The sequence below is a fragment of the Schistocerca piceifrons genome, chromosome 8, assembly GCF_021461385.2.
Source record: "Schistocerca piceifrons isolate TAMUIC-IGC-003096 chromosome 8, iqSchPice1.1, whole genome shotgun sequence".
Lineage (NCBI taxonomy): Eukaryota > Metazoa > Arthropoda > Insecta > Orthoptera > Acrididae > Schistocerca > Schistocerca piceifrons.
Genome location: NC_060145.1, coordinates 435,074,353 through 435,100,272, shown reverse-complemented (window position 1 = coordinate 435,100,272; position 25,920 = coordinate 435,074,353). Strand labels below are relative to the sequence as shown.

Genomic DNA, 25,920 nt, shown 5'->3' with positions numbered 1-25,920 from the left:
CTCTCGCTGTTCGACAGGTAGCAGAAGGCAAGGCGCGCGTTTTCCCACGTTTTCTCGACGACGAGAGCCGGTTGATGTGCATGTAAGCGTAGCATATGAAACAAGAATAGCACGAAGCATTGGTAGTCAGGTGCCAAAGTCGCAGTATGGCATCAGGTGGCGATCGTATGTTTCTGTGGCCACCACTGGATTGCAGCAAAGTGAATACCGCTAACTGAAAGCACTCTGTTGTAGCCCCAGTCGCGCAATTGGTTAGCGCACGGTACTTATAAGGCAGTAGCCGTGAGCAATGCCGGGGTTGTGAGTTCGAGCCTCACCTGGGGCATACTTTTATTTCTTAGCAGCTGTCTCTGACAGCAACAGGAGGCTAGGTTTGAGATGTATCAGCTATTTGAGTAACATAATTGTGCATTCGAGACGCTAGCTGCGTCTTCCTCGGTAGTATAGTGGTCAGTATCCCCGCCTGTCACGCGGGAGACCGGGGTTCGATTCCCCGCCGGGGAGGCACATCCGATTTTTAATTGCTGCTCTATCACTCGCCGAACTTAGTGTAGGTCGTTTGCGGCTACTAGCACCATATCTCTCGCACACAGGCACCTGTCTACAGCGCATCCTCGGTAGTATAGTGGTTAGTATCCCCGCCTGTCACGCGGGAGACCGGGGTTCGATTCCCCGCCGGGGAGATGCGATTTTTATCTCACAACCCTGTTCGAGTGTTGCGCGTATGTGGGTCGTAAGAGCATTAACTTTGCGATCGTGGAGTGTAGTTGGCGCAAAATCTTAAAAAATGCTACAACTTAGGAAGTGGTTCTCGCATTCTTCACATTTCAGAACTGCGGGGTATGCTGTTAACGCTGTATCAAAGCACCCCAGCCGACGCTGTGGGCGTAATAATCGAGCTCGGCACAGTCCGCAAAAGAAATAATTTTAGCAGAGCGTGGTTTCGATCCACGGACCTCTGGGTTATGGGCCCAGCACGCTTCCACTGCGCCACTCTGCTGCCTGGGGTTGCGCCGACTCTTCGCCACGTGACGTGGGACACTTGGAAAGTGTTGTCTGCGTCGCTTTCACACGCCTGTATTTAATTGCGTATCATCTCCTACAGCTCTCAGCTTGACTTGTCTCGACTTTGCTCGACTGACGCTACGCTGACGCTTGCAGGCAGCGATATTTACCACGATCGACTCGACATGCAGCTGCGAGATGCACAGGAGCAACAAAGCACTCCACGGTGCGGCGACATACGAAATCCACTGCCCAGCTACGCGTCGGCAACTAACAAAACGCCGACCCTGCCAGGATTCGAACCTGGAATCTTCTGATCCGTAGTCAGACGCGTTATCCGTTGCGCCACAGGGCCAGTGGCAGCATTTCTTTCTACGAGACAAGTGCAATTCGCTAAGAAACGTGTTCTCCATGGCTGAGCAAGCTCCCAAGGAAGGTACCTTTCGTGCAGCTGCGTGGCCGCAGTGCGCCTGCAGAGCTTAGAGCTTGCCACGCATCTGCTCTCGCTGTTCGACAGGTAGCAGAAGGCAAGGCGCGCGTTTTCCCACGTTTTCTCGACGACGAGAGCCGGTTGATGTGCATGTAAGCGTAGCATATGAAACAAGAATAGCACGAAGCATTGGTAGTCAGGTGCCAAAGTCGCAGTATGGCATCAGGTGGCGATCGTATGTTTCTGTGGCCACCACTGGATTGCAGCAAAGTGAATACCGCTAACTGAAAGCACTCTGTTGTAGCCCCAGTGGCGCAATTGGTTAGCGCACGGTACTTATAAGGCAGTAGCCGTGAGCAATGCCGGGGTTGTGAGTTCGAGCCTCACCTGGGGCATACTTTTATTTCTTAGCAGCTGTCTCTGACAGCAACAGGAGGCTAGGTTTGAGATGTATCAGCTATTTGAGTAACATAATTGTGCATTCGAGACGCTAGCTGCGTTTTCCACGGTAGTATAGTGGTTAGTATCCCCGCCTGTCACGCGGGAGACCGGGGTTCGATTCCCCGCCGGGGAGGCACATCCGATTTTTAATTGCTGCTCTATCACTCGCCGAACTTAGTGTAGGTCGTTTGCGGCTACTAGCACCATATCTCTCGCACACAGGCACCTGTCTACAGCGCATCCTCGGTAGTATAGTGGTTAGTATCCCCGCCTGTCACGCGGGAGACCGGGGTTCGATTCCCCGCCGGGGAGATGCGATTTTTATCTCACAACCCTGTTCGAGTGTTGCGCGTATGTGGGTCGTAAGAGCATTAACTTTGCGATCGTGGAGTGTAGTTGGCGCAAAATCTTAAAAAATGCTACAACTTAGGAAGTGGTTCTCGCATTCTTCACATTTCAGAACTGCGGGGAATGCTGTTAACGCTGTATCAAAGCACCCCAGCCGACGCTGTGGGCGTAATAATCGAGCTCGGCACAGTCCGCAAAAGAAATAATTTTAGCAGAGCGTGGTTTCGATCCACGGACCTCTGGGTTATGGGCCCAGCACGCTTCCACTGCGCCACTCTGCTGCCTGGGGTTGCGCCGGCTCTTCGCCACGTGACGTGGGACACTTGGAAAGTGTTGTCTGCGTCGCTTTCACACGCCTGTATTTAATTGCGTATCATCTCCTACAGCTCTCAGCTTGACTTGTCTCGACTTTGCTCGACTGACGCTACGCTGACGCTTGCAGGCAGCGATATTTACCACGATCGACTCGACATGCAGCTGCGAGATGCACAGGAGCAACAAAGCACTCCACGGTGCGGCGACATACGAAATCCACTGCCCAGCTACGCGTCGGCAACTAACAAAACGCCGACCCTTCCAGGATTCGAACCTGGAGTCTTCTGATCCGTAGTCAGACGCGTTATCCGTTGCGCCACAGGGCCAGTGGCAGCATTTCTTTCTACGAGACAAGTGCAATTCGCTAAGAAACGTGTTCTCCATGGCTGAGCAAGCTCCCAAGGAAGGTACCTTTCGTGCAGCTGCGTGGCCGCAGTGCGCCTGCAGAGCTTAGAGCTTGCCACGCATCTGCTCTCGCTGTTCGACAGGTAGCAGAAGGCAAGGCGCGCGTTTTCCCACGTTTTCTCGACGACGAGAGCCGGTTGATGTGCATGTAAGCGTAGCATATGAAACAAGAATAGCACGAAGCATTGGTAGTCAGGTGCCAAAGTCGCAGTATGGCATCAGGTGGCGATCGTATGTTTCTGTGGCCACCACTGGATTGCAGCAAAGTGAATACCGCTAACTGAAAGCACTCTGTTGTAGCCCCAGTGGCGCAATTGGTTAGCGCACGGTACTTATAAGGCAGTAGCCGTGAGCAATGCCGGGGTTGTGAGTTCGAGCCTCACCTGGGGCATACTTTTATTTCTTAGCAGCTGTCTCTGATAGCAACAGGAGGCTAGGTTTGAGATGTATCAGCTATTTGAGTAACATAATTGTGCATTCGAGACGCTAGCTGCGTCTTCCACGGTAGTATAGTGGTTAGTATCCCCGCCTGTCACGCGGGAGACCGGGGTTCGATTCCCCGCCGGGGAGGCACATCCGATTTTTAATTGCTGCTCTATCACTCGCCGAACTTAGTGTAGGTCGTTTGCGGCTACTAGCACCATATCTCTCGCACACAGGCACCTGTCTACAGCGCATCCTCGGTAGTATAGTGGTTAGTATCCCCGCCTGTCACGCGGGAGACCGGGGTTCGATTCCCCGCCGGGGAGATGCGATTTTTATCTCACAACCCTGTTCGAGTGTTGCGCGTATGTGGGTCGTAAGAGCATTAACTTTGCGATCGTGGAGTGTAGTTGGCGCAAAATCTTAAAAAATGCTACAACTTAGGAAGTGGTTCTCGCATTCTTCACATTTCAGAACTGCGGGGTATGCTGTTAACGCTGTATCAAAGCACCCCAGCCGACGCTGTGGGCGTAATAATCGAGCTCGGCACAGTCCGCAAAAGAAATAATTTTAGCAGAGCGTGGTTTCGATCCACTGACCTCTGGGTTATGGGCCCAGCACGCTTCCACTGCGCCACTCTGCTGCCTGGGGTTGCGCCGGCTCTTCGCCACGTGACGTGGGACACTTGGAAAGTGTTGTCTGCGTCGCTTTCACACGCCTGTATTTAATTGCGTATCATCTCCTACAGCTCTCAGCTTGACTTGTCTCGACTTTGCTCGACTGACGCTACGCTGACGCTTGCAGGCAGCGATATTTACCACGATCGACTCGACATGCAGCTGCGAGATGCACAGGAGCAACAAAGCACTCCACGGTGCGGCGACATACGAAATCCACTGCCCAGCTACGCGTCGGCAACTAACAAAACGCCGACCCTGCCAGGATTCGAACCTGGAATCTTCTGATACGTAGTCAGACGCGTTATCCGTTGCGCCACAGGGCCAGTGGCAGCATTTCTTTCTACGAGACAAGTGCAATTCGCTAAGAAACGTGTTCTCCATGGCTGAGCAAGCTCCCAAGGAAGGTACCTTTCGTGCAGCTGCGTGGCCGCAGTGCGCCTGCAGAGCTTAGAGCTTGCCACGCATCTGCTCTCGCTGTTCGACAGGTAGCAGAAGGCAAGGCGCGCGTTTTCCCACGTTTTCTCGACGACGAGAGCCGGTTGATGTGCATGTAAGCGTAGCATATGAAACAAGAATAGCACGAAGCATTGGTAGTCAGGTGCCAAAGTCGCAGTATGGCATCAGGTGGCGATCGTATGTTTCTGTGGCCACCACTGGATTGCAGCAAAGTGAATACCGCTAACTGAAAGCACTCTGTTGTAGCCCCAGTCGCGCAATTGGTTAGCGCACGGTACTTATAAGGCAGTAGCCGTGAGCAATGCCGGGGTTGTGAGTTCGAGCCTCACCTGGGGCATACTTTTATTTCTTAGCAGCTGTCTCTGACAGCAACAGGAGGCTAGGTTTGAGATGTATCAGCTATTTGAGTAACATAATTGTGCATTCGAGACGCTAGCTGCGTCTTCCTCGGTAGTATAGTGGTCAGTATCCCCGCCTGTCACGCGGGAGACCGGGGTTCGATTCCCCGCCGGGGAGGCACATCCGATTTTTAATTGCTGCTCTATCACTCGCCGAACTTAGTGTAGGTCGTTTGCGGCTACTAGCACCATATCTCTCGCACACAGGCACCTGTCTACAGCGCATCCTCGGTAGTATAGTGGTTAGTATCCCCGCCTGTCACGCGGGAGACCGGGGTTCGATTCCCCGCCGGGGAGATGCGATTTTTATCTCACAACCCTGTTCGAGTGTTGCGCGTATGTGGGTCGTAAGAGCATTAACTTTGCGATCGTGGAGTGTAGTTGGCGCAAAATCTTAAAAAATGCTACAACTTAGGAAGTGGTTCTCGCATTCTTCACATTTCAGAACTGCGGGGTATGCTGTTAACGCTGTATCAAAGCACCCCAGCCGACGCTGTGGGCGTAATAATCGAGCTCGGCACAGTCCGCAAAAGAAATAATTTTAGCAGAGCGTGGTTTCGATCCACGGACCTCTGGGTTATGGGCCCAGCACGCTTCCACTGCGCCACTCTGCTGCCTGGGGTTGCGCCGACTCTTCGCCACGTGACGTGGGACACTTGGAAAGTGTTGTCTGCGTCGCTTTCACACGCCTGTATTTAATTGCGTATCATCTCCTACAGCTCTCAGCTTGACTTGTCTCGACTTTGCTCGACTGACGCTACGCTGACGCTTGCAGGCAGCGATATTTACCACGATCGACTCGACATGCAGCTGCGAGATGCACAGGAGCAACAAAGCACTCCACGGTGCGGCGACATACGAAATCCACTGCCCAGCTACGCGTCGGCAACTAACAAAACGCCGACCCTGCCAGGATTCGAACCTGGAATCTTCTGATCCGTAGTCAGACGCGTTATCCGTTGCGCCACAGGGCCAGTGGCAGCATTTCTTTCTACGAGACAAGTGCAATTCGCTAAGAAACGTGTTCTCCATGGCTGAGCAAGCTCCCAAGGAAGGTACCTTTCGTGCAGCTGCGTGGCCGCAGTGCGCCTGCAGAGCTTAGAGCTTGCCACGCATCTGCTCTCGCTGTTCGACAGGTAGCAGAAGGCAAGGCGCGCGTTTTCCCACGTTTTCTCGACGACGAGAGCCGGTTGATGTGCATGTAAGCGTAGCATATGAAACAAGAATAGCACGAAGCATTGGTAGTCAGGTGCCAAAGTCGCAGTATGGCATCAGGTGGCGATCGTATGTTTCTGTGGCCACCACTGGATTGCAGCAAAGTGAATACCGCTAACTGAAAGCACTCTGTTGTAGCCCCAGTGGCGCAATTGGTTAGCGCACGGTACTTATAAGGCAGTAGCCGTGAGCAATGCCGGGGTTGTGAGTTCGAGCCTCACCTGGGGCATACTTTTATTTCTTAGCAGCTGTCTCTGACAGCAACAGGAGGCTAGGTTTGAGATGTATCAGCTATTTGAGTAACATAATTGTGCATTCGAGACGCTAGCTGCGTTTTCCACGGTAGTATAGTGGTTAGTATCCCCGCCTGTCACGCGGGAGACCGGGGTTCGATTCCCCGCCGGGGAGGCACATCCGATTTTTAATTGCTGCTCTATCACTCGCCGAACTTAGTGTAGGTCGTTTGCGGCTACTAGCACCATATCTCTCGCACACAGGCACCTGTCTACAGCGCATCCTCGGTAGTATAGTGGTTAGTATCCCCGCCTGTCACGCGGGAGACCGGGGTTCGATTCCCCGCCGGGGAGATGCGATTTTTATCTCACAACCCTGTTCGAGTGTTGCGCGTATGTGGGTCGTAAGAGCATTAACTTTGCGATCGTGGAGTGTAGTTGGCGCAAAATCTTAAAAAATGCTACAACTTAGGAAGTGGTTCTCGCATTCTTCACATTTCAGAACTGCGGGGAATGCTGTTAACGCTGTATCAAAGCACCCCAGCCGACGCTGTGGGCGTAATAATCGAGCTCGGCACAGTCCGCAAAAGAAATAATTTTAGCAGAGCGTGGTTTCGATCCACGGACCTCTGGGTTATGGGCCCAGCACGCTTCCACTGCGCCACTCTGCTGCCTGGGGTTGCGCCGGCTCTTCGCCACGTGACGTGGGACACTTGGAAAGTGTTGTCTGCGTCGCTTTCACACGCCTGTATTTAATTGCGTATCATCTCCTACAGCTCTCAGCTTGACTTGTCTCGACTTTGCTCGACTGACGCTACGCTGACGCTTGCAGGCAGCGATATTTACCACGATCGACTCGACATGCAGCTGCGAGATGCACAGGAGCAACAAAGCACTCCACGGTGCGGCGACATACGAAATCCACTGCCCAGCTACGCGTCGGCAACTAACAAAACGCCGACCCTTCCAGGATTCGAACCTGGAGTCTTCTGATCCGTAGTCAGACGCGTTATCCGTTGCGCCACAGGGCCAGTGGCAGCATTTCTTTCTACGAGACAAGTGCAATTCGCTAAGAAACGTGTTCTCCATGGCTGAGCAAGCTCCCAAGGAAGGTACCTTTCGTGCAGCTGCGTGGCCGCAGTGCGCCTGCAGAGCTTAGAGCTTGCCACGCATCTGCTCTCGCTGTTCGACAGGTAGCAGAAGGCAAGGCGCGCGTTTTCCCACGTTTTCTCGACGACGAGAGCCGGTTGATGTGCATGTAAGCGTAGCATATGAAACAAGAATAGCACGAAGCATTGGTAGTCAGGTGCCAAAGTCGCAGTATGGCATCAGGTGGCGATCGTATGTTTCTGTGGCCACCACTGGATTGCAGCAAAGTGAATACCGCTAACTGAAAGCACTCTGTTGTAGCCCCAGTGGCGCAATTGGTTAGCGCACGGTACTTATAAGGCAGTAGCCGTGAGCAATGCCGGGGTTGTGAGTTCGAGCCTCACCTGGGGCATACTTTTATTTCTTAGCAGCTGTCTCTGATAGCAACAGGAGGCTAGGTTTGAGATGTATCAGCTATTTGAGTAACATAATTGTGCATTCGAGACGCTAGCTGCGTCTTCCACGGTAGTATAGTGGTTAGTATCCCCGCCTGTCACGCGGGAGACCGGGGTTCGATTCCCCGCCGGGGAGGCACATCCGATTTTTAATTGCTGCTCTATCACTCGCCGAACTTAGTGTAGGTCGTTTGCGGCTACTAGCACCATATCTCTCGCACACAGGCACCTGTCTACAGCGCATCCTCGGTAGTATAGTGGTTAGTATCCCCGCCTGTCACGCGGGAGACCGGGGTTCGATTCCCCGCCGGGGAGATGCGATTTTTATCTCACAACCCTGTTCGAGTGTTGCGCGTATGTGGGTCGTAAGAGCATTAACTTTGCGATCGTGGAGTGTAGTTGGCGCAAAATCTTAAAAAATGCTACAACTTAGGAAGTGGTTCTCGCATTCTTCACATTTCAGAACTGCGGGGTATGCTGTTAACGCTGTATCAAAGCACCCCAGCCGACGCTGTGGGCGTAATAATCGAGCTCGGCACAGTCCGCAAAAGAAATAATTTTAGCAGAGCGTGGTTTCGATCCACTGACCTCTGGGTTATGGGCCCAGCACGCTTCCACTGCGCCACTCTGCTGCCTGGGGTTGCGCCGGCTCTTCGCCACGTGACGTGGGACACTTGGAAAGTGTTGTCTGCGTCGCTTTCACACGCCTGTATTTAATTGCGTATCATCTCCTACAGCTCTCAGCTTGACTTGTCTCGACTTTGCTCGACTGACGCTACGCTGACGCTTGCAGGCAGCGATATTTACCACGATCGACTCGACATGCAGCTGCGAGATGCACAGGAGCAACAAAGCACTCCACGGTGCGGCGACATACGAAATCCACTGCCCAGCTACGCGTCGGCAACTAACAAAACGCCGACCCTGCCAGGATTCGAACCTGGAATCTTCTGATACGTAGTCAGACGCGTTATCCGTTGCGCCACAGGGCCAGTGGCAGCATTTCTTTCTACGAGACAAGTGCAATTCGCTAAGAAACGTGTTCTCCATGGCTGAGCAAGCTCCCAAGGAAGGTACCTTTCGTGCAGCTGCGTGGCCGCAGTGCGCCTGCAGAGCTTAGAGCTTGCCACGCATCTGCTCTCGCTGTTCGACAGGTAGCAGAAGGCAAGGCGCGCGTTTTCCCACGTTTTCTCGACGACGAGAGCCGGTTGATGTGCATGTAAGCGTAGCATATGAAACAAGAATAGCACGAAGCATTGGTAGTCAGGTGCCAAAGTCGCAGTATGGCATCAGGTGGCGATCGTATGTTTCTGTGGCCACCACTGGATTGCAGCAAAGTGAATACCGCTAACTGAAAGCACTCTGTTGTAGCCCCAGTCGCGCAATTGGTTAGCGCACGGTACTTATAAGGCAGTAGCCGTGAGCAATGCCGGGGTTGTGAGTTCGAGCCTCACCTGGGGCATACTTTTATTTCTTAGCAGCTGTCTCTGACAGCAACAGGAGGCTAGGTTTGAGATGTATCAGCTATTTGAGTAACATAATTGTGCATTCGAGACGCTAGCTGCGTCTTCCTCGGTAGTATAGTGGTCAGTATCCCCGCCTGTCACGCGGGAGACCGGGGTTCGATTCCCCGCCGGGGAGGCACATCCGATTTTTAATTGCTGCTCTATCACTCGCCGAACTTAGTGTAGGTCGTTTGCGGCTACTAGCACCATATCTCTCGCACACAGGCACCTGTCTACAGCGCATCCTCGGTAGTATAGTGGTTAGTATCCCCGCCTGTCACGCGGGAGACCGGGGTTCGATTCCCCGCCGGGGAGATGCGATTTTTATCTCACAACCCTGTTCGAGTGTTGCGCGTATGTGGGTCGTAAGAGCATTAACTTTGCGATCGTGGAGTGTAGTTGGCGCAAAATCTTAAAAAATGCTACAACTTAGGAAGTGGTTCTCGCATTCTTCACATTTCAGAACTGCGGGGTATGCTGTTAACGCTGTATCAAAGCACCCCAGCCGACGCTGTGGGCGTAATAATCGAGCTCGGCACAGTCCGCAAAAGAAATAATTTTAGCAGAGCGTGGTTTCGATCCACGGACCTCTGGGTTATGGGCCCAGCACGCTTCCACTGCGCCACTCTGCTGCCTGGGGTTGCGCCGACTCTTCGCCACGTGACGTGGGACACTTGGAAAGTGTTGTCTGCGTCGCTTTCACACGCCTGTATTTAATTGCGTATCATCTCCTACAGCTCTCAGCTTGACTTGTCTCGACTTTGCTCGACTGACGCTACGCTGACGCTTGCAGGCAGCGATATTTACCACGATCGACTCGACATGCAGCTGCGAGATGCACAGGAGCAACAAAGCACTCCACGGTGCGGCGACATACGAAATCCACTGCCCAGCTACGCGTCGGCAACTAACAAAACGCCGACCCTGCCAGGATTCGAACCTGGAATCTTCTGATCCGTAGTCAGACGCGTTATCCGTTGCGCCACAGGGCCAGTGGCAGCATTTCTTTCTACGAGACAAGTGCAATTCGCTAAGAAACGTGTTCTCCATGGCTGAGCAAGCTCCCAAGGAAGGTACCTTTCGTGCAGCTGCGTGGCCGCAGTGCGCCTGCAGAGCTTAGAGCTTGCCACGCATCTGCTCTCGCTGTTCGACAGGTAGCAGAAGGCAAGGCGCGCGTTTTCCCACGTTTTCTCGACGACGAGAGCCGGTTGATGTGCATGTAAGCGTAGCATATGAAACAAGAATAGCACGAAGCATTGGTAGTCAGGTGCCAAAGTCGCAGTATGGCATCAGGTGGCGATCGTATGTTTCTGTGGCCACCACTGGATTGCAGCAAAGTGAATACCGCTAACTGAAAGCACTCTGTTGTAGCCCCAGTGGCGCAATTGGTTAGCGCACGGTACTTATAAGGCAGTAGCCGTGAGCAATGCCGGGGTTGTGAGTTCGAGCCTCACCTGGGGCATACTTTTATTTCTTAGCAGCTGTCTCTGACAGCAACAGGAGGCTAGGTTTGAGATGTATCAGCTATTTGAGTAACATAATTGTGCATTCGAGACGCTAGCTGCGTTTTCCACGGTAGTATAGTGGTTAGTATCCCCGCCTGTCACGCGGGAGACCGGGGTTCGATTCCCCGCCGGGGAGGCACATCCGATTTTTAATTGCTGCTCTATCACTCGCCGAACTTAGTGTAGGTCGTTTGCGGCTACTAGCACCATATCTCTCGCACACAGGCACCTGTCTACAGCGCATCCTCGGTAGTATAGTGGTTAGTATCCCCGCCTGTCACGCGGGAGACCGGGGTTCGATTCCCCGCCGGGGAGATGCGATTTTTATCTCACAACCCTGTTCGAGTGTTGCGCGTATGTGGGTCGTAAGAGCATTAACTTTGCGATCGTGGAGTGTAGTTGGCGCAAAATCTTAAAAAATGCTACAACTTAGGAAGTGGTTCCCGCATTCTTCACATTTCAGAACTGCGGGGAATGCTGTTAACGCTGTATCAAAGCACCCCAGCCGACGCTGTGGGCGTAATAATCGAGCTCGGCACAGTCCGCAAAAGAAATAATTTTAGCAGAGCGTGGTTTCGATCCACGGACCTCTGGGTTATGGGCCCAGCACGCTTCCACTGCGCCACTCTGCTGCCTGGGGTTGCGCCGGCTCTTCGCCACGTGACGTGGGACACTTGGAAAGTGTTGTCTGCGTCGCTTTCACACGCCTGTATTTAATTGCGTATCATCTCCTACAGCTCTCAGCTTGACTTGTCTCGACTTTGCTCGACTGACGCTACGCTGACGCTTGCAGGCAGCGATATTTACCACGATCGACTCGACATGCAGCTGCGAGATGCACAGGAGCAACAAAGCACTCCACGGTGCGGCGACATACGAAATCCACTGCCCAGCTACGCGTCGGCAACTAACAAAACGCCGACCCTTCCAGGATTCGAACCTGGAGTCTTCTGATCCGTAGTCAGACGCGTTATCCGTTGCGCCACAGGGCCAGTGGCAGCATTTCTTTCTACGAGACAAGTGCAATTCGCTAAGAAACGTGTTCTCCATGGCTGAGCAAGCTCCCAAGGAAGGTACCTTTCGTGCAGCTGCGTGGCCGCAGTGCGCCTGCAGAGCTTAGAGCTTGCCACGCATCTGCTCTCGCTGTTCGACAGGTAGCAGAAGGCAAGGCGCGCGTTTTCCCACGTTTTCTCGACGACGAGAGCCGGTTGATGTGCATGTAAGCGTAGCATATGAAACAAGAATAGCACGAAGCATTGGTAGTCAGGTGCCAAAGTCGCAGTATGGCATCAGGTGGCGATCGTATGTTTCTGTGGCCACCACTGGATTGCAGCAAAGTGAATACCGCTAACTGAAAGCACTCTGTTGTAGCCCCAGTGGCGCAATTGGTTAGCGCACGGTACTTATAAGGCAGTAGCCGTGAGCAATGCCGGGGTTGTGAGTTCGAGCCTCACCTGGGGCATACTTTTATTTCTTAGCAGCTGTCTCTGATAGCAACAGGAGGCTAGGTTTGAGATGTATCAGCTATTTGAGTAACATAATTGTGCATTCGAGACGCTAGCTGCGTCTTCCACGGTAGTATAGTGGTTAGTATCCCCGCCTGTCACGCGGGAGACCGGGGTTCGATTCCCCGCCGGGGAGGCACATCCGATTTTTAATTGCTGCTCTATCACTCGCCGAACTTAGTGTAGGTCGTTTGCGGCTACTAGCACCATATCTCTCGCACACAGGCACCTGTCTACAGCGCATCCTCGGTAGTATAGTGGTTAGTATCCCCGCCTGTCACGCGGGAGACCGGGGTTCGATTCCCCGCCGGGGAGATGCGATTTTTATCTCACAACCCTGTTCGAGTGTTGCGCGTATGTGGGTCGTAAGAGCATTAACTTTGCGATCGTGGAGTGTAGTTGGCGCAAAATCTTAAAAAATGCTACAACTTAGGAAGTGGTTCTCGCATTCTTCACATTTCAGAACTGCGGGGTATGCTGTTAACGCTGTATCAAAGCACCCCAGCCGACGCTGTGGGCGTAATAATCGAGCTCGGCACAGTCCGCAAAAGAAATAATTTTAGCAGAGCGTGGTTTCGATCCACTGACCTCTGGGTTATGGGCCCAGCACGCTTCCACTGCGCCACTCTGCTGCCTGGGGTTGCGCCGGCTCTTCGCCACGTGACGTGGGACACTTGGAAAGTGTTGTCTGCGTCGCTTTCACACGCCTGTATTTAATTGCGTATCATCTCCTACAGCTCTCAGCTTGACTTGTCTCGACTTTGCTCGACTGACGCTACGCTGACGCTTGCAGGCAGCGATATTTACCACGATCGACTCGACATGCAGCTGCGAGATGCACAGGAGCAACAAAGCACTCCACGGTGCGGCGACATACGAAATCCACTGCCCAGCTACGCGTCGGCAACTAACAAAACGCCGACCCTGCCAGGATTCGAACCTGGAATCTTCTGATCCGTAGTCAGACGCGTTATCCGTTGCGCCACAGGGCCAGTGGCAGCATTTCTTTCTACGAGACAAGTGCAAATCGCTAAGAAACGTGTTCTCCATGGCTGAGCAAGCTCCCAAGGAAGGTACCTTTCGTGCAGCTGCGTGGCCGCAGTGCGCCTGCAGAGCTTAGAGCTTGCCACGCATCTGCTCTCGCTGTTCGACAGGTAGCAGAAGGCAAGGCGCGCGTTTTCCCACGTTTTCTCGACGACGAGAGCCGGTTGATGTGCATGTAAGCGTAGCATATGAAACAAGAATAGCACGAAGCATTGGTAGTCAGGTGCCAAAGTCGCAGTATGGCATCAGGTGGCGATCGTATGTTTCTGTGGCCACCACTAGATTGCAGCAAAGTGAATACCGCTAACTGAAAGCACTCTGTTGTAGCCCCAGTGGCGCAATTGGTTAGCGCACGGTACTTATAAGGCAGTAGCCGTGAGCAATGCCGGGGTTGTGAGTTCGAGCCTCACCTGGGGCATACTTTTATTTCTTAGCAGCTGTCTCTGACAGCAACAGGAGGCTAGGTTTGAGATGTATCAGCTATTTGAGTAACATAATTGTGCATTCGAGACGCTAGCTGCGTCTTCCTCGGTAGTATAGTGGTCAGTATCCCCGCCTGTCACGCGGGAGACCGGGGTTCGATTCCCCGCCGGGGAGGCACATCCGATTTTTAATTGCTGCTCTATCACTCGCCGAACTTAGTGTAGGTCGTTTGCGGCTACTAGCACCATATCTCTCGCACACAGGCACCTGTCTACAGCGCATCCTCGGTAGTATAGTGGTTAGTATCCCCGCCTGTCACGCGGGAGACCGGGGTTCGATTCCCCGCCGGGGAGATGCGATTTTTATCTCACAACCCTGTTCGAGTGTTGCGCGTATGTGGGTCGTAAGAGCATTAACTTTGCGATCGTGGAGTGTAGTTGGCGCAAAATCTTAAAAAATGCTACAACTTAGGAAGTGGTTCTCGCATTCTTCACATTTCAGAACTGCGGGGAATGCTGTTAACGCTGTATCAAAGCACCCCAGCCGACGCTGTGGGCGTAATAATCGAGCTCGGCACAGTCCGCAAAAGAAATAATTTTAGCAGAGCGTGGTTTCGATCCACGGACCTCTGGGTTATGGGCCCAGCACGCTTCCACTGCGCCACTCTGCTGCCTGGGGTTGCGCCGGCTCTTCGCCACGTGACGTGGGACACTTGGAAAGTGTTGTCTGCGTCGCTTTCACACGCCTGTATTTAATTGCGTATCATCTCCTACAGCTCTCAGCTTGACTTGTCTCGACTTTGCTCGACTGACGCTACGCTGACGCTTGCAGGCAGCGATATTTACCACGATCGACTCGACATGCAGCTGCGAGATGCACAGGAGCAACAAAGCACTCCACGGTGCGGCGACATACGAAATCCACTGCCCAGCTACGCGTCGGCAACTAACAAAACGCCGACCCTTCCAGGATTCGAACCTGGAGTCTTCTGATCCGTAGTCAGACGCGTTATCCGTTGCGCCACAGGGCCAGTGGCAGCATTTCTTTCTACGAGACAAGTGCAATTCGCTAAGAAACGTGTTCTCCATGGCTGAGCAAGCTCCCAAGGAAGGTACCTTTCGTGCAGCTGCGTGGCCGCAGTGCGCCTGCAGAGCTTAGAGCTTGCCACGCATCTGCTCTCGCTGTTCGACAGGTAGCAGAAGGCAAGGCGCGCGTTTTCCCACGTTTTCTCGACGACGAGAGCCGGTTGATGTGCATGTAAGCGTAGCATATGAAACAAGAATAGCACGAAGCATTGGTAGTCAGGTGCCAAAGTCGCAGTATGGCATCAGGTGGCGATCGTATGTTTCTGTGGCCACCACTGGATTGCAGCAAAGTGAATACCGCTAACTGAAAGCACTCTGTTGTAGCCCCAGTGGCGCAATTGGTTAGCGCACGGTACTTATAAGGCAGTAGCCGTGAGCAATGCCGGGGTTGTGAGTTCGAGCCTCACCTGGGGCATACTTTTATTTCTTAGCAGCTGTCTCTGATAGCAACAGGAGGCTAGGTTTGAGATGTATCAGCTATTTGAGTAACATAATTGTGCATTCGAGACGCTAGCTGCGTCTTCCACGGTAGTATAGTGGTTAGTATCCCCGCCTGTCACGCGGGAGACCGGGGTTCGATTCCCCGCCGGGGAGGCACATCCGATTTTTAATTGCTGCTCTATCACTCGCCGAACTTAGTGTAGGTCGTTTGCGGCTACTAGCACCATATCTCTCGCACACAGGCACCTGTCTACAGCGCATCCTCGGTAGTATAGTGGTTAGTATCCCCGCCTGTCACGCGGGAGACCGGGGTTCGATTCCCCGCCGGGGAGATGCGATTTTTATCTCACAACCCTGTTCGAGTGTTGCGCGTATGTGGGTCGTAAGAGCATTAACTTTGCGATCGTGGAGTGTAGTTGGCGCAAAATCTTAAAAAATGCTACAACTTAGGAAGTGGTTCTCGCATTCTTCACATTTCAGAACTGCGGGGTATGCTGTTAACGCTGTATCAAAGCACCCCAGCCGACGCTGTGGGCGTAATAATCGAGCTCGGCACAGTCCGCAAAAGAAATAATTTTAGCAGAGCGTGGTTTCGATCCACTGACCTCTGGGTTATGGGCCCAGCACGCTTCCACTGCGCCACTCTGCTGCCTGGGGTTGCGCCGGCTCTTCGCCACGTGACGTGGGACACTTGGAAAGTGTTGTCTGCGTCGCTTTCACACGCCTGTATTTAATTGCGTATCATCTCCTACAGCTCTCAGCTTGACTTGTCTCGACTTTGCTCGACTGACGCTACGCTGACGCTTGCAGGCAGCGATATTTACCACGATCGACTCGACATGCAGCTGCGAGATGCACAGGAGCAACAAAGCACTCCACGGTGCGGCGACATACGAAATCCACTGCCCAGCTACGCGTCGGCAACTAACAAAACGCCGACCCTGCCAGGATTCGAACCTGGAATCTTCTGATCCGTAGTCAGACGCGTTATCCGTTGCGCCACAGGGCCAGTGGCAGCATTTCTTTCTACGAGACAAGTGCAAATCGCTAAGAAACGTGTTCTCCATGGCTGAGCAAGCTCCCAAGGAAGGTACCTTTCGTGCAGCTGCGTGGCCGCAGTGCGCCTGCAGAGCTTAGAGCTTGCCACGCATCTGCTCTCGCTGTTCGACAGGTAGCAGAAGGCAAGGCGCGCGTTTTCCCACGTTTTCTCGACGACGAGAGCCGGTTGATGTGCATGTAAGCGTAGCATATGAAACAAGAATAGCACGAAGCATTGGTAGTCAGGTGCCAAAGTCGCAGTATGGCATCAGGTGGCGATCGTATGTTTCTGTGGCCACCACTGGATTGCAGCAAAGTGAATACCGCTAACTGAAAGCACTCTGTTGTAGCCCCAGTGGCGCAATTGGTTAGCGCACGGTACTTATAAGGCAGTAGCCGTGAGCAATGCCGGGGTTGTGAGTTCGAGCCTCACCTGGGGCATACTTTTATTTCTTAGCAGCTGTCTCTGACAGCAACAGGAGGCTAGGTTTGAGATGTATCAGCTATTTGAGTAACATAATTGTGCATTCGAGACGCTAGCTGCGTCTTCCACGGTAGTATAGTGGTTAGTATCCCCGCCTGTCACGCGGGAGACCGGGGTTCGATTCCCCGCCGGGGAGGCACATCCGATTTTTAATTGCTGCTCTATCACTCGCCGAACTTAGTGTAGGTCGTTTGCGGCTACTAGCACCATATCTCTCGCACACAGGCACCTGTCTACAGCGCATCCTCGGTAGTATAGTGGTTAGTATCCCCGCCTGTCACGCGGGAGACCGGGGTTCGATTCCCCGCCGGGGAGATGCGATTTTTATCTCACAACCCTGTTCGAGTGTTGCGCGTATGTGGGTCGTAAGAGCATTAACTTTGCGATCGTGGAGTGTAGTTGGCGCAAAATCTTAAAAAATGCTACAACTTAGGAAGTGGTTCTCGCATTCTTCACATTTCAGAACTGCGGGGTATGCTGTTAACGCTGTATCAAAGCACCCCAGCCGACGCTGTGGGCGTAATAATCGAGCTCGGCACAGTCCGCAAAAGAAATAATTTTAGCAGAGCGTGGTTTCGATCCACGGACCTCTGGGTTATGGGCCCAGCACGCTTCCACTGCGCCACTCTGCTGCCTGGGGTTGCGCCGGCTCTTCGCCACGTGACGTGGGACACTTGGAAAGTGTTGTCTGCGTCGCTTTCACACGCCTGTATTTAATTGCGTATCATCTCCTACAGCTCTCAGCTTGACTTGTCTCGACTTTGCTCGACTGACGCTACGCTGACGCTTGCAGGCAGCGATATTTACCACGATCGACTCGACATGCAGCTGCGAGATGCACAGGAGCAACAAAGCACTCCACGGTGCGGCGACATACGAAATCCACTGCCCAGCTACGCGTCGGCAACTAACAAAACGCCGACCCTGCCAGGATTCGAACCTGGAATCTTCTGATCCGTAGTCAGACGCGTTATCCGTTGCGCCACAGGGCCAGTGGCAGCATTTCTTTCTACGAGACAAGTGCAATTCGCTAAGAAACGTGTTCTCCATGGCTGAGCAAGCTCCCAAGGAAGGTACCTTTCGTGCAGCTGCGTGGCCGCAGTGCGCCTGCAGAGCTTAGAGCTTGCCACGCATCTGCTCTCGCTGTTCGACAGGTAGCAGAAGGCAAGGCGCGCGTTTTCCCACGTTTTCTCGACGACGAGAGCCGGTTGATGTGCATGTAAGCGTAGCATATGAAACAAGAATAGCACGAAGCATTGGTAGTCAGGTGCCAAAGTCGCAGTATGGCATCAGGTGGCGATCGTATGTTTCTGTGGCCACCACTGGATTGCAGCAAAGTGAATACCGCTAACTGAAAGCACTCTGTTGTAGCCCCAGTGGCGCAATTGGTTAGCGCACGGTACTTATAAGGCAGTAGCCGTGAGCAATGCCGGGGTTGTGAGTTCGAGCCTCACCTGGGGCATACTTTTATTTCTTAGCAGCTGTCTCTGACAGCAACAGGAGGCTAGGTTTGAGATGTATCAGCTATTTGAGTAACATAATTGTGCATTCGAGACGCTAGCTGCGTCTTCCTCGGTAGTATAGTGGTCAGTATCCCCGCCTGTCACGCGGGAGACCGGGGTTCGATTCCCCGCCGGGGAGGCACATCCGATTTTTAATTGCTGCTCTATCACTCGCCGAACTTAGTGTAGGTCGTTTGCGGCTACTAGCACCATATCTCTCGCACACAGGCACCTGTCTACAGCGCATCCTCGGTAGTATAGTGGTTAGTATCCCCGCCTGTCACGCGGGAGACCGGGGTTCGATTCCCCGCCGGGGAGATGCGATTTTTATCTCACAACCCTGTTCGAGTGTTGCGCGTATGTGGGTCGTAAGAGCATTAACTTTGCGATCGTGGAGTGTAGTTGGCGCAAAATCTTAAAAAATGCTACAACTTAGGAAGTGGTTCTCGCATTCTTCACATTTCAGAACTGCGGGGTATGCTGTTAACGCTGTATCAAAGCACCCCAGCCGACGCTGTGGGCGTAATAATCGAGCTCGGCACAGTCCGCAAAAGAAATAATTTTAGCAGAGCGTGGTTTCGATCCACGGACCTCTGGGTTATGGGCCCAGCACGCTTCCACTGCGCCACTCTGCTGCCTGGGGTTGCGCCGGCTCTTCGCCACGTGACGTGGGACACTTGGAAAGTGTTGTCTGCGTCGCTTTCACACGCCTGTATTTAATTGCGTATCATCTCCTACAGCTCTCAGCTTGACTTGTCTCGACTTTGCTCGACTGACGCTACGCTGACGCTTGCAGGCAGCGATATTTACCACGATCGACTCGACATGCAGCTGCGAGATGCACAGGAGCAACAAAGCACTCCACGGTGCGGCGACATACGAAATCCACTGCCCAGCTACGCGTCGGCAACTAACAAAACGCCGACCCTTCCAGGATTCGAACCTGGAATCTTCTGATCCGTAGTCAGACGCGTTATCCGTTGCGCCACAGGGCCAGTGGCAGCATTTCTTTCTACGAGACAAGTGCAATTCGCTAAGAAACGTGTTCTCCATGGCTGAGCAAGCTCCCAAGGAAGGTACCTTTCGTGCAGCTGCGTGGCCGCAGTGCGCCTGCAGAGCTTAGAGCTTGCCACGCATCTGCTCTCGCTGTTCGACAGGTAGCAGAAGGCAAGGCGCGCGTTTTCCCACGTTTTCTCGACGACGAGAGCCGGTTGATGTGCATGTAAGCGTAGCATATGAAACAAGAATAGCACGAAGCATTGGTAGTCAGGTGCCAAAGTCGCAGTATGGCATCAGGTGGCGATCGTATGTTTCTGTGGCCACCACTGGATTGCAGCAAAGTGAATACCGCTAACTGAAAGCACCCTGTTGTAGCCCCAGTGGCGCAATTGGTTAGCGCACGGTACTTATAAGGCAGTAGCCGTGAGCAATGCCGGGGTTGTGAGTTCGAGCCTCACCTGGGGCATACTTTTATTTCTTAGCAGCTGTCTCTGACAGCAACAGGAGGCTAGGTTTGAGATGTATCAGCTATTTGAGTAACATAATTGTGCATTCGAGACGCTAGCTGCGTCTTCCTCGGTAGTATAGTGGTCAGTATCCCCGCCTGTCACGCGGGAGACCGGGGTTCGATTCCCCGCCGGGGAGGCACATCCGATTTTTAATTGCTGCTCTATCACTCGCCGAACTTAGTGTAGGTCGTTTGCGGCTACTAGCACCATATCTCTCGCACACAGGCACCTGTCTACAGCGCATCCTCGGTAGTATAGTGGTTAGTATCCCCGCCTGTCACGCGGGAGACCGGGGTTCGATTCCCCGCCGGGGAGATGCGATTTTTATCTCACAACCCTGTTCGAGTGTTGCGCGTATGTGGGTCGTAAGAGCATTAACTTTGCGATCGTGGAGTGTAGTTGGCGCAAAATCTTAAAAAATGCTACAACTTAGGAAGTGGTTCTCGCATTCTTCACATTTCAGAACTGCGGGGTATGCTGTTAACGCTGTATCAAAGCACCCCAGCCGACGCTGTGGGCGTAATAATCGAGCTCGGCACAGTCCGCAAAAGAAATAATTTTAGCAGAGCGTGGTTTCGATCCACGGACCTCTGGGTTATGGGCCCAGCACGCTTCCACTGCGCCATTCTGCTGCCTGGGGTTGCGCCGGCTCTTCGCCACGTGACGTGGGACACTTGGAAAGTGTTGTCTGCGTCGCTTTCACACGCCTGTATTTAATTGCGTATCATCTCCTACAGCTCTCAGCTTGACTTGTCTCGACTTTGCTCGACTGACGCTACGCTGACGCTTGCAGGCAGCGATATTTACCACGATCGACTCGACATGCAGCTGCGAGATGCACAGGAGCAACAAAGCACTCCACGGTGCGGCGACATACGAAATCCACTGCCCAGCTACGCGTCGGCAACTAACAAAACGCCGACCCTTCCAGGATTCGAACCTGGAATCTTCTGATCCGTAGTCAGACGCGTTATCCGTTGCGCCACAGGGCCAGTGGCAGCATTTCTTTCTACGAGACAAGTGCAATTCGCTAAGAAACGTGTTCTCCATGGCTGAGCAAGCTCCCAAGGAAGGTACCTTTCGTGCAGCTGCGTGGCCGCAGTGCGCCTGCAGAGCTTAGAGCTTGCCACGCATCTGCTCTCGCTGTTCGACAGGTAGCAGAAGGCAAGGCGCGCGTTTTCCCACGTTTTCTCGACGACGAGAGCCGGTTGATGTGCATGTAAGCGTAGCATATGAAACAAGAATAGCACGAAGCATTGGTAGTCAGGTGCCAAAGTCGCAGTATGGCATCAGGTGGCGATCGTATGTTTCTGTGGCCACCACTGGATTGCAGCAAAGTGAATACCGCTAACTGAAAGCACTCTGTTGTAGTCCCAGTGGCGCAATTGGTTAGCGCACGGTACTTATAAGGCAGTAGCCGTGAGCAATGCCGGGGTTGTGAGTTCGAGCCTCACCTGGGGCATACTTTTATTTCTTAGCAGCTGTCTCTGACAGCAACAGGAGGCTAGGTTTGAGATGTATCATCTATTTGAGTAACATAATTGTGCATTCGAGACGCTAGCTGCGTCTTCCTCGGTAGTATAGTGGTCAGTATCCCCGCCTGTCACGCGGGAGACCGGGGTTCGATTCCCCGCCGGGGAGGCACATCCGATTTTTAATTGCTGCTCTATCACTCGCCGAACTTAGTGTAGGTCGTTTGCGGCTACTAGCACCATATCTCTCGCACACAGGCACCTGTCTACAGCGCATCCTCGGTAGTATAGTGGTTAGTATCCCCGCCTGTCACGCGGGAGACCGGGGTTCGATTCCCCGCCGGGGAGATGCGATTTTTATCTCACAACCCTGTTCGAGTGTTGCGCGTATGTGGGTCGTAAGAGCATTAACTTTGCGATCGTGGAGTGTAGTTGGCGCAAAATCTTAAAAAATGCTACAACTTAGGAAGTGGTTCTCGCATTCTTCACATTTCAGAACTGCGGGGTATGCTGTTAACGCTGTATCAAAGCACCCCAGCCGACGCTGTGGGCGTAATAATCGAGCTCGGCACAGTCCGCAAAAGAAATAATTTTAGCAGAGCGTGGTTTCGATCCACGGACCTCTGGGTTATGGGCCCAGCACGCTTCCACTGCGCCACTCTGCTGCCTGGGGTTGCGCCGGCTCTTCGCCACGTGACGTGGGACACTTGGAAAGTGTTGTCTGCGTCGCTTTCACACGCCTGTATTTAATTGCGTATCATCTCCTACAGCTCTCAGCTTGACTTGTCTCGACTTTGCTCGACTGACGCTACGCTGACGCTTGCAGGCAGCGATATTTACCACGATCGACTCGACATGCAGCTGCGAGATGCACAGGAGCAACAAAGCACTCCACGGTGCGGCGACATACGAAATCCACTGCCCAGCTACGCGTCGGCAACTAACAAAACGCCGCCCCTGCCAGGATTCGAACCTGGAATCTTCTGATCCGTAGTCAGACGCGTTATCCGTTGCGCCACAGGGCCAGTGGCAGCATTTCTTTCTACGAGACAAGTGCAATTCGCTAAGAAACGTGTTCTCCATGGCTGAGCAAGCTCCCAAGGAAGGTACCTTTCGTGCAGCTGCGTGGCCGCAGTGCGCCTGCAGAGCTTAGAGCTTGCCACGCATCTGCTCTCGCTGTTCGACAGGTAGCAGAAGGCAAGGCGCGCGTTTTCCCACGTTTTCTCGACGACGAGAGCCGGTTGATGTGCATGTAAGCGTAGCATATGAAACAAGAATAGCACGAAGCATTGGTAGTCAGGTGCCAAAGTCGCAGTATGGCATCAGGTGGCGATCGTATGTTTCTGTGGCCACCACTGGATTGCAGCAAAGTGAATACCGCTAACTGAAAGCACTCTGTTGTAGCCCCAGTGGCGCAATTGGTTAGCGCACGGTACTTATAAGGCAGTAGCCGTGAGCAATGCCGGGGTTGTGAGTTCGAGCCTCACCTGGGGCATACTTTTATTTCTTAGCAGCTGTCTCTGACAGCAACAGGAGGCTAGGTTTGAGATGTATCAGCTATTTGAGTAACATAATTGTGCATTCGAGACGCTAGCTGCGTCTTCCTCGGTAGTATAGTGGTCAGTATCCCCGCCTGTCACGCGGGAGACCGGGGTTCGATTCCCCGCCGGGGAGGCACATCCGATTTTTAATTGCTGCTCTATCACTCGCCGAACTTAGTGTAGGTCGTTTGCGGCTACTAGCACCATATCTCTCGCACACAGGCACCTGTCTACAGCGCATCCTCGGTAGTATAGTGGTTAGTATCCCCGCCTGTCACGCGGGAGACCGGGGTTCGATTCCCCGCCGGGGAGATGCGATTTTTATCTCACAACCCTGTTCGAGTGTTGCGCGTATGTGGGTCGTAAGAGCATTAACTTTGCGATCGTGGAGTGTAGTTGGCGCAAAATCTTAAAAAATGCTACAACTTAGGAAGTGGTTCTCGCATTCTTCACATTTCAGAACTGCGGGGTATGCTGTTAACGCTGTATCAAAGCACCCCAGCCGACGCTGTGGGCGTAATAATCGAGCTCGGCACAGTCCGCAAAAGAAATAATTTTAGCAGAGCGTGGTTTCGATCCACGGACCTCTGGGTTATGGGCCCAGCACGCTTCCACTGCGCCACTCTGCTGCCTGGGGTTGCGCCGGCTCTTCGCCACGTGACGTGGGACACTTGGAAAGTGTTGTCTGCGTCGCTTTCACACGCCTGTATTTAATTGCGTATCATCTCCTACAGCTCTCAGCTTGACTTGTCTCGACTTTGCTCGACTGACGCTACGCTGACGCTTGCAGGCAGCGATATTTACCACGATCGACTCGACATGCAGCTGCGAGATGCACAGGAGCAACAAAGCACTCCACGGTGCGGCGACATACGAAATCCACTGCCCAGCTACGCGTCGGCAACTAACAAAACGCCGACCCTGCCAGGATTCGAACCTGGAATCTTCTGATCCGTAGTCAGACGCGTTATCCGTTGCGCCACAGGGCCAGTGGCAGCATTTCTTTCTACGAGACAAGTGCAATTCGCTAAGAAACGTGTTCTCCATGGCTGAGCAAGCTCCCAAGGAAGGTACCTTTCGTGCAGCTGCGTGGCCGCAGTGCGCCTGCAGAGCTTAGAGCTTGCCACGCATCTGCTCTCGCTGTTCGACAGGTAGCAGAAGGCAAGGCGCGCGTTTTCCCACGTTTTCTCGACGACGAGAGCCGGTTGATGTGCATGTAAGCGTAGCATATGAAACAAGAATAGCACGAAGCATTGGTAGTCAGGTGCCAAAGTCGCAGTATGGCATCAGGTGGCGATCGTATGTTTCTGTGGCCACCACTGGATTGCAGCAAAGTGAATAGCGCTAACTGAAAGCACTCTGTTGTAGCCCCAGTGGCGCAATTGGTTAGCGCACGGTACTTATAAGGCAGTAGCCGTGAGCAATGCCGGGGTTGTGAGTTCGAGCCTCACCTGGGGCATACTTTTATTTCTTAGCAGCTGTCTCTGACAGCAACAGGAGGCTAGGTTTGAGATGTATCAGCTATTTGAGTAACATAATTGTGCATTCGAGACGCTAGCTGCGTCTTCCTCGGTAGTATAGTGGTCAGTATCCCCGCCTGTCACGCGGGAGACCGGAGTTCGATTCCCCGCCGGGGAGGCACATCCGATTTTTAATTGCTGCTCTATCACTCGCCGAACTTAGTGTAGGTCGTTTGCGGCTACTAGCACCATATCTCTCGCACACAGGCACCTGTCTACAGCGCATCCTCGGTAGTATAGTGGTTAGTATCCCCGCCTGTCACGCGGGAGACCGGGGTTCGATTCCCCGCCGGGGAGATGCGATTTTTATCTCACAACCCTGTTCGAGTGTTGCGCGTATGTGGGTCGTAAGAGCATTAACTTTGCGATCGTGGAGTGTAGTTGGCGCAAAATCTTAAAAAATGCTACAACTTAGGAAGTGGTTCTCGCATTCTTCACATTTCAGAACTGCGGGGTATGCTGTTAACGCTGTATCAAAGCACCCCAGCCGACGCTGTGGGCGTAATAATCGAGCTCGGCACAGTCCGCAAAAGAAATAATTTTAGCAGAGCGTGGTTTCGATCCACGGACCTCTGGGTTATGGGCCCAGCACGCTTCCACTGCGCCACTCTGCTGCCTGGGGTTGCGCCGGCTCTTCGCCACGTGACGTGGGACACTTGGAAAGTGTTGTCTGCGTCGCTTTCACACGCCTGTATTTAATTGCGTATCATCTCCTACAGCTCTCAGCTTGACTTGTCTCGACTTTGCTCGACTGACGCTACGCTGACGCTTGCAGGCAGCGATATTTACCACGATCGACTCGACATGCAGCTGCGAGATGCACAGGAGCAACAAAGCACTCCACGGTGCGGCGACATACGAAATCCACTGCCCAGCTACGCGTCGGCAACTAACAAAACGCCGACCCTGCCAGGATTCGAACCTGGAATCTTCTGATCCGTAGTCAGACGCGTTATCCGTTGCGCCACAGGGCCAGTGGCAGCATTTCTTTCTACGAGACAAGTGCAATTCGCTAAGAAACGTGTTCTCCATGGCTGAGCAAGCTCCCAAGGAAGGTACCTTTCGTGCAGCTGCGTGGCCGCAGTGCGCCTGCAGAGCTTAGAGCTTGCCACGCATCTGCTCTCGCTGTTCGACAGGTAGCAGAAGGCAAGGCGCGCGTTTTCCCACGTTTTCTCGACGACGAGAGCCGGTTGATGTGCATGTAAGCGTAGCATATGAAACAAGAATAGCACGAAGCATTGGTAGTCAGGTGCCAAAGTCGCAGTATGGCATCAGGTGGCGATCGTATGTTTCTGTGGCCACCACTGGATTGCAGCAAAGTGAATACCGCTAACTGAAAGCACTCTGTTGTAGCCCCAGTGGCGCAATTGGTTAGCGCACGGTACTTATAAGGCAGTAGCCGTGAGCAATGCCGGGGTTGTGAGTTCGAGCCTCACCTGGGGCATACTTTTATT

At 53.2% G+C, this 25,920-nt stretch overlaps 69 non-coding genes across 69 annotated transcripts; 52 read left to right on the top strand and 17 right to left on the bottom strand.

The window, feature by feature from the left end:
- Positions 1–233: 233 nt before the first annotated feature.
- Positions 234–325, top strand: Trnai-uau. Its single transcript is given in 2 exon segments — positions 234–271; positions 290–325. It is a non-coding gene; the product is annotated as a tRNA-Ile (tRNA).
- Positions 326–432: 107 nt separating this feature from the next.
- On the top strand, positions 433–504 carry Trnad-guc. The gene has a single exon. It is a non-coding gene; the product is annotated as a tRNA-Asp (tRNA).
- Positions 505–611: 107 nt separating this feature from the next.
- Positions 612–683, top strand: Trnad-guc. Its single transcript has one exon. It is a non-coding gene; the product is annotated as a tRNA-Asp (tRNA).
- Positions 684–1,287: 604 nt separating this feature from the next.
- On the bottom strand, positions 1,288–1,360 carry Trnar-acg. The gene has a single exon. It is a non-coding gene; the product is annotated as a tRNA-Arg (tRNA).
- Positions 1,361–1,738: 378 nt separating this feature from the next.
- Positions 1,739–1,830, top strand: Trnai-uau. Its single transcript is given in 2 exon segments — positions 1,739–1,776; positions 1,795–1,830. It is a non-coding gene; the product is annotated as a tRNA-Ile (tRNA).
- Positions 1,831–1,937: 107 nt separating this feature from the next.
- Positions 1,938–2,009, top strand: Trnad-guc. The gene has a single exon. It is a non-coding gene; the product is annotated as a tRNA-Asp (tRNA).
- Positions 2,010–2,116: 107 nt separating this feature from the next.
- Trnad-guc lies at positions 2,117–2,188 on the top strand. Its single transcript has one exon. It is a non-coding gene; the product is annotated as a tRNA-Asp (tRNA).
- Positions 2,189–2,792: 604 nt separating this feature from the next.
- On the bottom strand, positions 2,793–2,865 carry Trnar-acg. The gene has a single exon. It is a non-coding gene; the product is annotated as a tRNA-Arg (tRNA).
- Positions 2,866–3,243: 378 nt separating this feature from the next.
- Positions 3,244–3,335, top strand: Trnai-uau. Its single transcript is given in 2 exon segments — positions 3,244–3,281; positions 3,300–3,335. It is a non-coding gene; the product is annotated as a tRNA-Ile (tRNA).
- A 107-nt stretch (positions 3,336–3,442) lies between these two features.
- Trnad-guc lies at positions 3,443–3,514 on the top strand. Its single transcript has one exon. It is a non-coding gene; the product is annotated as a tRNA-Asp (tRNA).
- A 107-nt stretch (positions 3,515–3,621) lies between these two features.
- Positions 3,622–3,693, top strand: Trnad-guc. Its single transcript has one exon. It is a non-coding gene; the product is annotated as a tRNA-Asp (tRNA).
- A 604-nt stretch (positions 3,694–4,297) lies between these two features.
- On the bottom strand, positions 4,298–4,370 carry Trnar-acg. The gene has a single exon. It is a non-coding gene; the product is annotated as a tRNA-Arg (tRNA).
- A 378-nt stretch (positions 4,371–4,748) lies between these two features.
- Positions 4,749–4,840, top strand: Trnai-uau. The gene is given in 2 exon segments: positions 4,749–4,786; positions 4,805–4,840. It is a non-coding gene; the product is annotated as a tRNA-Ile (tRNA).
- Positions 4,841–4,947: 107 nt separating this feature from the next.
- Positions 4,948–5,019, top strand: Trnad-guc. Its single transcript has one exon. It is a non-coding gene; the product is annotated as a tRNA-Asp (tRNA).
- Positions 5,020–5,126: 107 nt separating this feature from the next.
- Positions 5,127–5,198, top strand: Trnad-guc. Its single transcript has one exon. It is a non-coding gene; the product is annotated as a tRNA-Asp (tRNA).
- Positions 5,199–5,802: 604 nt separating this feature from the next.
- On the bottom strand, positions 5,803–5,875 carry Trnar-acg. Its single transcript has one exon. It is a non-coding gene; the product is annotated as a tRNA-Arg (tRNA).
- A 378-nt stretch (positions 5,876–6,253) lies between these two features.
- Positions 6,254–6,345, top strand: Trnai-uau. Its single transcript is given in 2 exon segments — positions 6,254–6,291; positions 6,310–6,345. It is a non-coding gene; the product is annotated as a tRNA-Ile (tRNA).
- Positions 6,346–6,452: 107 nt separating this feature from the next.
- Trnad-guc lies at positions 6,453–6,524 on the top strand. The gene has a single exon. It is a non-coding gene; the product is annotated as a tRNA-Asp (tRNA).
- A 107-nt stretch (positions 6,525–6,631) lies between these two features.
- On the top strand, positions 6,632–6,703 carry Trnad-guc. Its single transcript has one exon. It is a non-coding gene; the product is annotated as a tRNA-Asp (tRNA).
- A 604-nt stretch (positions 6,704–7,307) lies between these two features.
- Trnar-acg lies at positions 7,308–7,380 on the bottom strand. The gene has a single exon. It is a non-coding gene; the product is annotated as a tRNA-Arg (tRNA).
- A 378-nt stretch (positions 7,381–7,758) lies between these two features.
- Trnai-uau lies at positions 7,759–7,850 on the top strand. The gene is given in 2 exon segments: positions 7,759–7,796; positions 7,815–7,850. It is a non-coding gene; the product is annotated as a tRNA-Ile (tRNA).
- Positions 7,851–7,957: 107 nt separating this feature from the next.
- Positions 7,958–8,029, top strand: Trnad-guc. Its single transcript has one exon. It is a non-coding gene; the product is annotated as a tRNA-Asp (tRNA).
- Positions 8,030–8,136: 107 nt separating this feature from the next.
- On the top strand, positions 8,137–8,208 carry Trnad-guc. Its single transcript has one exon. It is a non-coding gene; the product is annotated as a tRNA-Asp (tRNA).
- A 604-nt stretch (positions 8,209–8,812) lies between these two features.
- On the bottom strand, positions 8,813–8,885 carry Trnar-acg. Its single transcript has one exon. It is a non-coding gene; the product is annotated as a tRNA-Arg (tRNA).
- A 378-nt stretch (positions 8,886–9,263) lies between these two features.
- On the top strand, positions 9,264–9,355 carry Trnai-uau. The gene is given in 2 exon segments: positions 9,264–9,301; positions 9,320–9,355. It is a non-coding gene; the product is annotated as a tRNA-Ile (tRNA).
- A 107-nt stretch (positions 9,356–9,462) lies between these two features.
- Positions 9,463–9,534, top strand: Trnad-guc. The gene has a single exon. It is a non-coding gene; the product is annotated as a tRNA-Asp (tRNA).
- A 107-nt stretch (positions 9,535–9,641) lies between these two features.
- Trnad-guc lies at positions 9,642–9,713 on the top strand. The gene has a single exon. It is a non-coding gene; the product is annotated as a tRNA-Asp (tRNA).
- A 604-nt stretch (positions 9,714–10,317) lies between these two features.
- On the bottom strand, positions 10,318–10,390 carry Trnar-acg. The gene has a single exon. It is a non-coding gene; the product is annotated as a tRNA-Arg (tRNA).
- Positions 10,391–10,768: 378 nt separating this feature from the next.
- Trnai-uau lies at positions 10,769–10,860 on the top strand. The gene is given in 2 exon segments: positions 10,769–10,806; positions 10,825–10,860. It is a non-coding gene; the product is annotated as a tRNA-Ile (tRNA).
- A 107-nt stretch (positions 10,861–10,967) lies between these two features.
- On the top strand, positions 10,968–11,039 carry Trnad-guc. Its single transcript has one exon. It is a non-coding gene; the product is annotated as a tRNA-Asp (tRNA).
- Positions 11,040–11,146: 107 nt separating this feature from the next.
- Positions 11,147–11,218, top strand: Trnad-guc. The gene has a single exon. It is a non-coding gene; the product is annotated as a tRNA-Asp (tRNA).
- Positions 11,219–11,822: 604 nt separating this feature from the next.
- Positions 11,823–11,895, bottom strand: Trnar-acg. The gene has a single exon. It is a non-coding gene; the product is annotated as a tRNA-Arg (tRNA).
- A 378-nt stretch (positions 11,896–12,273) lies between these two features.
- Trnai-uau lies at positions 12,274–12,365 on the top strand. Its single transcript is given in 2 exon segments — positions 12,274–12,311; positions 12,330–12,365. It is a non-coding gene; the product is annotated as a tRNA-Ile (tRNA).
- Positions 12,366–12,472: 107 nt separating this feature from the next.
- On the top strand, positions 12,473–12,544 carry Trnad-guc. The gene has a single exon. It is a non-coding gene; the product is annotated as a tRNA-Asp (tRNA).
- Positions 12,545–12,651: 107 nt separating this feature from the next.
- Positions 12,652–12,723, top strand: Trnad-guc. The gene has a single exon. It is a non-coding gene; the product is annotated as a tRNA-Asp (tRNA).
- Positions 12,724–13,327: 604 nt separating this feature from the next.
- Trnar-acg lies at positions 13,328–13,400 on the bottom strand. Its single transcript has one exon. It is a non-coding gene; the product is annotated as a tRNA-Arg (tRNA).
- A 378-nt stretch (positions 13,401–13,778) lies between these two features.
- On the top strand, positions 13,779–13,870 carry Trnai-uau. Its single transcript is given in 2 exon segments — positions 13,779–13,816; positions 13,835–13,870. It is a non-coding gene; the product is annotated as a tRNA-Ile (tRNA).
- A 107-nt stretch (positions 13,871–13,977) lies between these two features.
- On the top strand, positions 13,978–14,049 carry Trnad-guc. Its single transcript has one exon. It is a non-coding gene; the product is annotated as a tRNA-Asp (tRNA).
- Positions 14,050–14,156: 107 nt separating this feature from the next.
- Trnad-guc lies at positions 14,157–14,228 on the top strand. Its single transcript has one exon. It is a non-coding gene; the product is annotated as a tRNA-Asp (tRNA).
- Positions 14,229–14,832: 604 nt separating this feature from the next.
- On the bottom strand, positions 14,833–14,905 carry Trnar-acg. The gene has a single exon. It is a non-coding gene; the product is annotated as a tRNA-Arg (tRNA).
- A 378-nt stretch (positions 14,906–15,283) lies between these two features.
- On the top strand, positions 15,284–15,375 carry Trnai-uau. Its single transcript is given in 2 exon segments — positions 15,284–15,321; positions 15,340–15,375. It is a non-coding gene; the product is annotated as a tRNA-Ile (tRNA).
- Positions 15,376–15,482: 107 nt separating this feature from the next.
- Trnad-guc lies at positions 15,483–15,554 on the top strand. The gene has a single exon. It is a non-coding gene; the product is annotated as a tRNA-Asp (tRNA).
- A 107-nt stretch (positions 15,555–15,661) lies between these two features.
- On the top strand, positions 15,662–15,733 carry Trnad-guc. Its single transcript has one exon. It is a non-coding gene; the product is annotated as a tRNA-Asp (tRNA).
- A 604-nt stretch (positions 15,734–16,337) lies between these two features.
- Positions 16,338–16,410, bottom strand: Trnar-acg. The gene has a single exon. It is a non-coding gene; the product is annotated as a tRNA-Arg (tRNA).
- A 378-nt stretch (positions 16,411–16,788) lies between these two features.
- Positions 16,789–16,880, top strand: Trnai-uau. Its single transcript is given in 2 exon segments — positions 16,789–16,826; positions 16,845–16,880. It is a non-coding gene; the product is annotated as a tRNA-Ile (tRNA).
- Positions 16,881–16,987: 107 nt separating this feature from the next.
- Positions 16,988–17,059, top strand: Trnad-guc. The gene has a single exon. It is a non-coding gene; the product is annotated as a tRNA-Asp (tRNA).
- Positions 17,060–17,166: 107 nt separating this feature from the next.
- Trnad-guc lies at positions 17,167–17,238 on the top strand. The gene has a single exon. It is a non-coding gene; the product is annotated as a tRNA-Asp (tRNA).
- A 604-nt stretch (positions 17,239–17,842) lies between these two features.
- Trnar-acg lies at positions 17,843–17,915 on the bottom strand. The gene has a single exon. It is a non-coding gene; the product is annotated as a tRNA-Arg (tRNA).
- Positions 17,916–18,293: 378 nt separating this feature from the next.
- Trnai-uau lies at positions 18,294–18,385 on the top strand. Its single transcript is given in 2 exon segments — positions 18,294–18,331; positions 18,350–18,385. It is a non-coding gene; the product is annotated as a tRNA-Ile (tRNA).
- A 107-nt stretch (positions 18,386–18,492) lies between these two features.
- On the top strand, positions 18,493–18,564 carry Trnad-guc. The gene has a single exon. It is a non-coding gene; the product is annotated as a tRNA-Asp (tRNA).
- Positions 18,565–18,671: 107 nt separating this feature from the next.
- On the top strand, positions 18,672–18,743 carry Trnad-guc. Its single transcript has one exon. It is a non-coding gene; the product is annotated as a tRNA-Asp (tRNA).
- A 604-nt stretch (positions 18,744–19,347) lies between these two features.
- Positions 19,348–19,420, bottom strand: Trnar-acg. The gene has a single exon. It is a non-coding gene; the product is annotated as a tRNA-Arg (tRNA).
- Positions 19,421–19,798: 378 nt separating this feature from the next.
- Trnai-uau lies at positions 19,799–19,890 on the top strand. Its single transcript is given in 2 exon segments — positions 19,799–19,836; positions 19,855–19,890. It is a non-coding gene; the product is annotated as a tRNA-Ile (tRNA).
- A 107-nt stretch (positions 19,891–19,997) lies between these two features.
- On the top strand, positions 19,998–20,069 carry Trnad-guc. The gene has a single exon. It is a non-coding gene; the product is annotated as a tRNA-Asp (tRNA).
- A 107-nt stretch (positions 20,070–20,176) lies between these two features.
- On the top strand, positions 20,177–20,248 carry Trnad-guc. Its single transcript has one exon. It is a non-coding gene; the product is annotated as a tRNA-Asp (tRNA).
- Positions 20,249–20,852: 604 nt separating this feature from the next.
- On the bottom strand, positions 20,853–20,925 carry Trnar-acg. The gene has a single exon. It is a non-coding gene; the product is annotated as a tRNA-Arg (tRNA).
- Positions 20,926–21,303: 378 nt separating this feature from the next.
- On the top strand, positions 21,304–21,395 carry Trnai-uau. Its single transcript is given in 2 exon segments — positions 21,304–21,341; positions 21,360–21,395. It is a non-coding gene; the product is annotated as a tRNA-Ile (tRNA).
- A 107-nt stretch (positions 21,396–21,502) lies between these two features.
- Positions 21,503–21,574, top strand: Trnad-guc. Its single transcript has one exon. It is a non-coding gene; the product is annotated as a tRNA-Asp (tRNA).
- A 107-nt stretch (positions 21,575–21,681) lies between these two features.
- On the top strand, positions 21,682–21,753 carry Trnad-guc. The gene has a single exon. It is a non-coding gene; the product is annotated as a tRNA-Asp (tRNA).
- A 604-nt stretch (positions 21,754–22,357) lies between these two features.
- On the bottom strand, positions 22,358–22,430 carry Trnar-acg. The gene has a single exon. It is a non-coding gene; the product is annotated as a tRNA-Arg (tRNA).
- A 378-nt stretch (positions 22,431–22,808) lies between these two features.
- On the top strand, positions 22,809–22,900 carry Trnai-uau. Its single transcript is given in 2 exon segments — positions 22,809–22,846; positions 22,865–22,900. It is a non-coding gene; the product is annotated as a tRNA-Ile (tRNA).
- A 107-nt stretch (positions 22,901–23,007) lies between these two features.
- Trnad-guc lies at positions 23,008–23,079 on the top strand. Its single transcript has one exon. It is a non-coding gene; the product is annotated as a tRNA-Asp (tRNA).
- A 107-nt stretch (positions 23,080–23,186) lies between these two features.
- Positions 23,187–23,258, top strand: Trnad-guc. The gene has a single exon. It is a non-coding gene; the product is annotated as a tRNA-Asp (tRNA).
- Positions 23,259–23,862: 604 nt separating this feature from the next.
- On the bottom strand, positions 23,863–23,935 carry Trnar-acg. The gene has a single exon. It is a non-coding gene; the product is annotated as a tRNA-Arg (tRNA).
- A 378-nt stretch (positions 23,936–24,313) lies between these two features.
- On the top strand, positions 24,314–24,405 carry Trnai-uau. The gene is given in 2 exon segments: positions 24,314–24,351; positions 24,370–24,405. It is a non-coding gene; the product is annotated as a tRNA-Ile (tRNA).
- A 107-nt stretch (positions 24,406–24,512) lies between these two features.
- On the top strand, positions 24,513–24,584 carry Trnad-guc. The gene has a single exon. It is a non-coding gene; the product is annotated as a tRNA-Asp (tRNA).
- Positions 24,585–24,691: 107 nt separating this feature from the next.
- Trnad-guc lies at positions 24,692–24,763 on the top strand. The gene has a single exon. It is a non-coding gene; the product is annotated as a tRNA-Asp (tRNA).
- A 604-nt stretch (positions 24,764–25,367) lies between these two features.
- Positions 25,368–25,440, bottom strand: Trnar-acg. Its single transcript has one exon. It is a non-coding gene; the product is annotated as a tRNA-Arg (tRNA).
- A 378-nt stretch (positions 25,441–25,818) lies between these two features.
- Positions 25,819–25,910, top strand: Trnai-uau. Its single transcript is given in 2 exon segments — positions 25,819–25,856; positions 25,875–25,910. It is a non-coding gene; the product is annotated as a tRNA-Ile (tRNA).
- Positions 25,911–25,920: the final 10 nt, after the last annotated feature.